We start from the raw sequence: 8,517 nt of genomic DNA, 5'->3' as shown, positions 1-8,517 counted from the left end.
GCTGTCCAGTTCTCCCAGCACCATTTGTTAAAGAGACTGTCTTTTTTCCATTGGATATTCTTTCCTGCTTTGTCAAAGATTAGTTGGCCATACTTTTGTGGGTCTAGTTCTGGGGTTTCTATTCTATTCCATTGGTCTATGTGTTTGTTTTTGTGCCAATACCATGCTGTCCTGATGTTTACAGCTTTGTAGTAGAGGCTAAAGTCTGGATTGTGATGCCTCCTGCTTTGGTCTTCTTCTTCAAAATTACTTTGGCTATTCGGGGCCTTTTGTGGTTCCATATGAATTTTAGGATTGCTTGTTCTAGCTTCGAGAAGAATGCTGGTGCATTTTTGATTGGGATGGCATTGAATGTGTAGATAGCTTTGGGTAGTATTGACATTTTGACAATATTTATTCTTCCAATCCATGAGCAGAGAATGTTTTTCCATTTCTTTATATCTTCTTCAATTTCCTTCATGAGCTTTCTATAGTTTTCAGTATACAGATCTTTTACATTTTTGGTTAGGTTTATTCCTAGGTATTTTATGCTTCTGGGTGCAATTATGAATGGGATCAGTTTCTTTATTTGTCTTTCTGTTGCTTCATTGTTAGCGTATAAGAATGCAACTGATTTCTGTACATTGATTTTGTATTCTGCGACTTTGCTGAATTCATGTATCAGTTCTAGCAGACTTTTGGTGGAGTCTGTCGGGTTTTCCATGTATAATATCCTGTCATCTGCAAAACGTGAAAGCTTGACTTCATCTTTGCCAATTTTGATGCCTTTGATTTCCTTTTGTTGTCTGATTGCTGATGCTAGAACTTCCAACACTATGTTAAACAACAGCGGTGAGAGTGGACATCCCAGTCATGTTCCTGATCTCAGGGAGAAAGCTCTCAGTTTTTCCCCATTGAGAATATTAGCTGTGGGCTTTTCATAAATGGCTTTTATGATGTTTAGTATGTTCCTTCTATCCTGACTTTCTGGAGGGTTTTTATTAAGAAAGGATGCTGAATTTTGTCAAATGCCTTTTCTGCATCGATTGACAGGATCATATGGTTCTTATCTTTTCTTTTATTAATGTGATGTATCACATTGATTGATTTGTGAATGTTGAACCAGACCTGCATCCCAGGAATGAATCCCACTTGATCATGGTGAATAATTCTTTTTATAAGCTGTTGAATTCAATGTGCTAGTATCTTACTGAGAATTTTTACATCCATATTCATCAGGGATATTGGCCTGTAGTTCTCTTTTTTTTTACTGGGTCTCTGTCTGGTTTAGGAATCAAAGTAATGCTGGCTTCATAGAATGAGTCTGGAAGTTTTCCTTCCCTTTCTATTTTTTGGAACAGCTTGAGAAGGATAGGTATTATCTCTGCTTTAAATGTCTGGTAGAATTCTCTTGGGAAGCCATCTGGTCCTGGACTCTTATTTGTTGGGAGATTTTTGATAACTGATTCAATTTCTTCGCTGGTTATGGGTCTGTTCAAGCTTTCTATTTCTTTCTGTTTGAATTTTGGAGGTGTGTGGGTGTTTAGGAATTTGTCCATTTCTTCCAGGTTGTCCAGTTTGTTGGCATATAATTTTTCATCGTATTCCCTGATAATTGCTTGTATCTCTGAGGGATTGGTTGTAATAATTCCATTTTCATTCATGATTTTATCTATTTGGGTCATCTCCCTTTTCTTTTTGAGAAGCCTGGCTAGAGGTTTATCAATTTTGTTTATTTTTTCAAAAACCCAACTCTTGGTTTCATTGATTTGCTCTACAGTTTTTTTAGATTCCATATTGTTTATTTCTCCTCTGATCTTTATTATTTCTCTTCTTCTACTGGGTTTGGGGTGTCTTTGCTGTTCTGCTTCTATTTCCTTTAGGTGTGCTGTTAGATTTTGTATTTGGGATTTTTCTTGTTTCTGGAGATAGGCCTGGATTGCAATGTATTTTCCTCTCAGGACTGCCTTTGCTGCATCCGAAAGTGTTTGGATTGTTGTATTTTCATTTTCATTTGTTTCCATATATTTTTTAATTTCTTCTCTAATTGCCTGGTTGACCCATTCATTCTTTAGTAGGGCATTCTTTAACCTCCATGCTTTTTGAAGTTTTCCAGACTTTTTCTTGTGGTTGATTTCAAGCTTCATCGCATTGTGGTCTGAAAATATGCATGGTATGATCTCAATTCTTGTATACTTATGAAGGGCTGTTTTGTGACCCAGTATGTGATCTATCTTAGAGAAGGTTCCACGTGCACTCGAGAAGAACATATATTCTGTTGCTTTGGGATGCAGAGTTCTAAATATATCTGTGAAGTCCATCTGATCCAGTGTATCATTCAGGGCCCTTGTTTCTTTATTGATCCTGTGTCTAGATGATCTATCCAATGTTGTAAGTGGAGTATTAAAGTCCCCTGAAATTATCACATTCTTATCAATAAGGTTGCTTATGTTTGTAATTGTTTTATATATTTGGGGCTCCCGTATTCAGCGCATAGACATTTATAATTGTTAGCTCTTCCTGATGTATAGACCTGTAATTATTATATAATGCCCTTCTTCATCTCGTTACAGCCTTTAATTTAAAGTCTAGTTTGTCTGATATAAGTATGGCTACTCCAGCTTTCTTTTGACTTCCAGTAGCATGATAGATAGTTCTCCATCTCCTCACTTTCAATCTGAAGGTGTCCTCAGGTCTAAAATGAGTCTCTTGTAGACAGCAAATAGATGGGGCTTGTTTTTTTATACATTCTGATACCCTATGTCTTTTGGTTGGTGCATTTAGTCCATTTACATTCAGTGTTATTATAGAAAGATATGGGTTTAGAATCATTGTGATGTCTGTAGGTTTCATGCTTGCAGAGATGTCTCTGGTACTTTTTCTCATAGGATTCCCCCCTTAGGATCTCTTGTAGGGCTGGTTTAGTGGTGATGAATTCCTTCAGTTTTGTTTGTTTGGGAAGACCTTTATCTCTCCTTCTATTCTAAATGACAGACTTGCTGGATAAAGGATTCTCGGCTGCATTTTTTTTCTGTTCATCACATTGAAGACTTCCTGCCATTCCTTTCTGGCCTGCCAAGTTTCAGTAGACAGATCCATCACGAGTCTTATTGGTCTCCCTTTATATGTTAGACCATGTTTATCCCTAGCTGCTTTCAGAATTCTCTCTTTATCCTTGTATTTTGCCAGTTTCACTGTGATATGTTGTACAGAAGATTGATTCAAGTTACGTCTGAAGGGAGTTCTCTGTGCCTCTTGGATTTCAATGCCTTTTTCCTTCCCCAGTTCAGGGAAGTTCTCAGCTATTATTTCTTCAAGTACACCTTCAGCACTTTTCCCTCTCTCTTCCTCCTCTGGAATCCCAATTATGCATGTATTATTTCATTTAATTATGTCACTTAGTTCTCTAAGTCTCCCCTTATACTCCTGAATTTTTTTTAATCTCTCTTTTTCTCAGCTTCTTCTCTTTCCATAATTTTATCTTCTAATTCACCTATTCTCTCCTCTGCCTCTTCAATCCGAGCTGTGGTCACCTCCATTTTATTTTTCAGCTCATTTATAGCATTTTTTAGCTCCTCCTGACTGTTTCTTAGTCCCTTGATCTCTGTAGTGATAGATTCTCTGCTGTCCTCTATACTTTTTTCAAGCCCAGTGATTAATTTTATGACTATTATTTTAAATTCATTTTCTGCTATATTGCTTAAATCGTTTTTGATCAGTTCGTTAGCTGTTGCTACTTCCTGGGGTTTCTTTTAAGGAGAATTCTTCCGTTTCGTCATTTTGGATATTCCCTGTGGTGGCTCCAAACTGCAGGGCACTTCCCCTGTGCTATCCGGAGTGACTTGTGTTGGTGGGTGGAGCCGAAGTCAGAACTGATGTCTGCCCCCAGCCCACTGCTTGAGCCACAGTCAGACTGGTGTGACCTTATCTTCCCCTCTCCTGGGGCAGGACTCACTGTGGAGTGGTGTGGTCTGTCTGGGCTACTTGCACACTGCCAGGCTTGTGCTGCTTTGATGGGATCTGGCATATTAGCTGGGGTGGATTGGCAAGGTGCACAGGGACGGGAGGGGCAGGCTCACTTCGCTTTTCCTTCGGTGATCCACTTCCAGAGGGGCCCTGCGGCCCCGGGAGGAAGTCAGACCCGTCAGAGGGATGGATCCGCAGAAGCACAGCGTTGGGTGTTTGCATGGTGCAAGCAAGTTCCCTGATGGGAACTGGTTCCCTTTGGGATTTTGGCTGGGGGATGGGAGAGGGAGATGGCACTTCCCAGCGCCTTTGTTCCCTGCCAAGCTGGGCTCAACAACTCTCCCTCCTGTTGGTTGTCCTCTAGCCCTCCTGCTCTCCAAGCAGAGCTGTTGACTTATAACTTTCCAGATGTTAAGTCCCGTTGGCTGTCAGAACTCACCCAGTCTGGCCCCTCCACTTTTGCAAGCCAGACTCTGGGGCTCTGCCTTGCCGGGTGGGCTGGCTGCCCCTCTACTGCCCTGGCTCCCTCCTGCCAGTCCGTGTAGCACGCACCCCCTCTCTGCCCTTCCTACCCTCTTCCGTGGGCCTCTCATCTACGCTTGGCTCCAGAGAGTCAAGTTTTGTCTTTCTAAACCTAAATTTCCTTATCGTAAAGTGGTAATAATTATCATGCCTGCTTTCCTCATTGTGTTCTTGTGAGGCTTAAATAAGATGGTCCATAGTGTACTGCCTGCCACCTGGCAGGTGCTCAGCCACTTGTCATCTGGCATCATTGCCATCAGAAAATAAATGACTTAAACGTTGGGATTTTCTCATATTCCTTTCTGTGCACCCAGCCCCGGGCACAGTGCTTGGCATCAGTAGATGTTCCCTGAATAAATGACAGAAATGTCCACTAAGTTTTATGTGGTCCCGTTCTTTCTCTGCCAGCCCGCTGGTTTCTCCCTGCTTCTGGAATTTTTCATGGAGAGTTATGGGTACCAGAGACTGGAATCCTGGAGTGTCCCAAGACCTTAGTGTTTATGTAAGAAAGGTTTCATTTTTTTTAAATCAGACTGTCTATTTTCAGCAAGGGCAAGGGTATTTTTCAACCCCCTTTTGGCTTTGGACTTGACATGCTCACAAGGCATGGATCTCTGTCTTCACACTGAGCCTACTGATCTCACAGCTCCACAGTTTGGATCCTCTGGTCCAAACAGTATATTTTACCACAAAATCATTCTCATTTCTGCTTTACTCTGTTTGCAGATACAGTTAACTTACCTGAACTGTGTTCACTCCTGTTTGGAAGAAGGAACTTCCTTTCCCCTTTGTTCGTGGTTTAAAAGGAAACCATTGCTCCACTTCTGGCATCCCTCTCTCCACCCACTTTCATTATGCTGGAGAACAAACTTGCTCAGTGGACTGTTAGAACTGGACTTACCAGTGGGTAGGATCATTGTGTTAAAGGTCATTGCTCAGGGATGGTGGACTTCCTGTCTCCAGGAATTGGACAAACCAGACAGGGTCTATCTCAGCTGGCCTGGCCATTTTAACACTCTGTTATACCTGCAGCTGGATGGAGCTGATGGCCCAGTCATCCATAATCATGCAGCTATTTGGAGAGGGTATAGAATTCAAGAGAAATCCCCGGGGAAGTAAGAGGGCTCACTTTGGCCTCCTACTCTAAGTCAGTTTCTGTAATCTAGCTTGTAGTCTTTTTTGTTTTTATCCCATTGTTGAACCAGGTCCTTGTGCAGTTAATGAAAGTATTACTATGTTTGCTATTTGGCTATCATTTCTTGTCTATATCCTTCTTTGGCAGAGAATCCAAAGGTAAGACCAAAGCCATGTGCAAAACCAAATCCTTAACATCATTCTCCATTCAGACCAACCTACTTCACCGAAACGTTTTAGACAGCCACTGTAAGGATCTTTCTCTAAAGACATTTTGCAGTAGTAAGAGAGGTAGCTTATTCTAATCCCCTCCTATTTGTGCTGTTGATGAGGGAGATATTGCTGCCCCACAGTTATGGGTGTGGTTGAATACATGACACCTGACATTGGACAGATGACACTAGCAACAGTTCTCTAGTCACACTCATAGCCAAGGGGATGGACACCAACCCATCCCAGGGTTGCAACAAGCACAAAATGAACAACCAGAGGCTGTGGGAGGGAGGCGGGATGAGGTCACCCCTGGTTTCCACTGAGGAATGTGATTGGCTTGCTTGGATAATTTTGCAGGCTAGCAGGGACCAAAAACTTGCTACTCAGGGATAAGCCAGAAGTGCATCTGGTCCCTTGGAAGGAGGGTTGTTTGGCTAGGGGATTTTCCCATGGGAGCAGAGTGGGAAAGACACTTTGCAGTTAGGCCATTTAAGGCCCTCCTGATTTAATCAGGTATCAAGGCAGCGCTTAATACTGGGCCTTAATTTTTTAAGATTTGCCCCGCACAGACCACACTAACAAAATATCATTCATTCATTGCCTTGGAACTTTACCATAGATGTGTGTTTGTGAAATTCTTATTTCCCAGTCAAATTGTGAGCTACTCAGGGACAGCCAGCACTTAAAAAAAACAGTGCATATTATAGTTTGGAAAAACATGATTTGCAGTAAAATGACCCGTTCTATCTTATATCAAAGTGATATTTTCAAATTTAGTCCTCTGAATACCATTTAATACACTCAAGTTTTGTCTTTGGACATGATTAATTTTTTAAATGTAGCAAAACTTTTAGTACCACAGGATGTGCTAGGTAGAATTTAAACTTGTGTCAGTGAAGAGTTTGAACTCATGGCTGGCAACGTTGCCCACATACACATATACTGCTGAATTAAAGCCCTGTGATGTGCCAGGGATTGACAGCTCTACACATTTAGAGTTACCCGCATTTGCTGACATTCTAGAAGAGCTAATGTGGTTTTTTTCCACTCTGTTTTCAAACAATGGGTAAAACAATAAAACGAATGGAACATTGGCATTCTTTCTAAAATCAGAGTTAAGCTAAGGCCTAACTACCAGAATGCTGATGTCTCAACTGTATTATTTGGACTGCATATTTTAGGCACTAATGGGGCCCATTAAGAGGTCTAATTGTTGCTACACTGAAGCACTGTTGGGAAGGAGGAAATGTGAGGAGGTCAGGTTGTAGACCTTGAAAGAATTTACAGTATATCCCCTCAATTTTTTAAAAAGCTAATACTACATCTTTTATTTATCTCAGGTTGAGTCCATTAAACTGATTTCATTTTCTACTTTATTAAAATATTTGTTAAATTCTCCACAACTATAAACACAAAGCTCTTTCCCTTCTGTTATATACAATTAGACAAGTGAATGAAAGTTTCACAACTTAACTGATTTTTTTATTGTCAGCATAGTCCATTATGTCTCTGAGATAGAATGCCTTTCTTATACTACTTACAAATAATCCTGTCTAGATCCCTCACCATGCAGAGGAAATGTTGTTGTTAAGAAACTATTCATTTCACTTGCACATGAAAATTTGAAACTAATTTCCTTAAATTCAAATGAGATGGGGCGCCTGGGTGGCTCAGTCGGTTAAGTGTCTGACTTCGGCTCGGGTCGTGATCTTGCGGTCCGTGAGTTCAAGCCCCGCGTCAGGCTCTGTGCTGACTGCTCAGAGCCTGGAGCCTGTTTCGGATTCTGTGTCTCCCTCTCTCTCTGACCCTCCCCCATTCGTGCTCTGTCTCTCTCTGTCTCAAAAATAAATAAACGTTAAAAAAAATCTTTAAAAAAAAAACAAAAACAAAAACAAACAAACAAACAAACAAACAAAAAAAACAAATGAGATTTCCATTTTGCTCAACTCTTTGTTGGTGTAGAAATTCCTATCCAGAGATGAACACTGCTTTGAAGGATCAAGTGCTAACTCAGTTTCTCTACTATTAGAGTTTGATTCTAAAACTTTTCTGGTGAAATCACTTCTTATAATTCCAAGTTAGGTATTAGGAATTTGATGTACACATGTTTTCAATAGGTTTTTTCCCTATTACAAAAGAAATACATGCTTATTATAGAAAAAGTTGGTAAACATATACACTAAGCACGATTTGACCTGCTAGAGACAACCACTATTAAATTTCAGTGGATTTGTTTCCATTTTTCCCTCATTAGTCTAGAGCTGTGCTGTCTAATATGGTAGCCACCAGCCAAGTGTAGCTGTGTCTCCCTAAACTCCATTCTGTCTCTTCTCTTCAGTAAGGCCTCCAAACACTTCCTGCCCCCACACTCTGGAAATTGCCTCTAGGCAGAAAATAATGGGACTTACAGGGCTCACTTCATTTGTTCTCCTTTCCTTGGGATCACGGCCCTGCACTGCCTGTTCTCCTGTCTCTGAAAACACTTGTTGCATATATTTTGTGCAGTGTCCTAGTTGTTTACCATGGAAGGCTAAGTTTAGTGCTTGTCACTACATCATGAATGATAGTGGAAGTTTTTATTTTATGTGTCTCATAATCAGCATATGCTTAGATTATGGGAGGAGTGTTTATAGGGGAATTTAAAACACTTTTTACATATTTTCATGAAGCCGTCGTCTTCTGTTTAAGCCCTTGAGGAACTAT

This window comes from Panthera uncia, assembly GCF_023721935.1.
Source record: "Panthera uncia isolate 11264 chromosome A3 unlocalized genomic scaffold, Puncia_PCG_1.0 HiC_scaffold_11, whole genome shotgun sequence".
NCBI lineage: Eukaryota > Metazoa > Chordata > Mammalia > Carnivora > Felidae > Panthera > Panthera uncia.
This window is presented reverse-complemented; position numbering follows the sequence as displayed.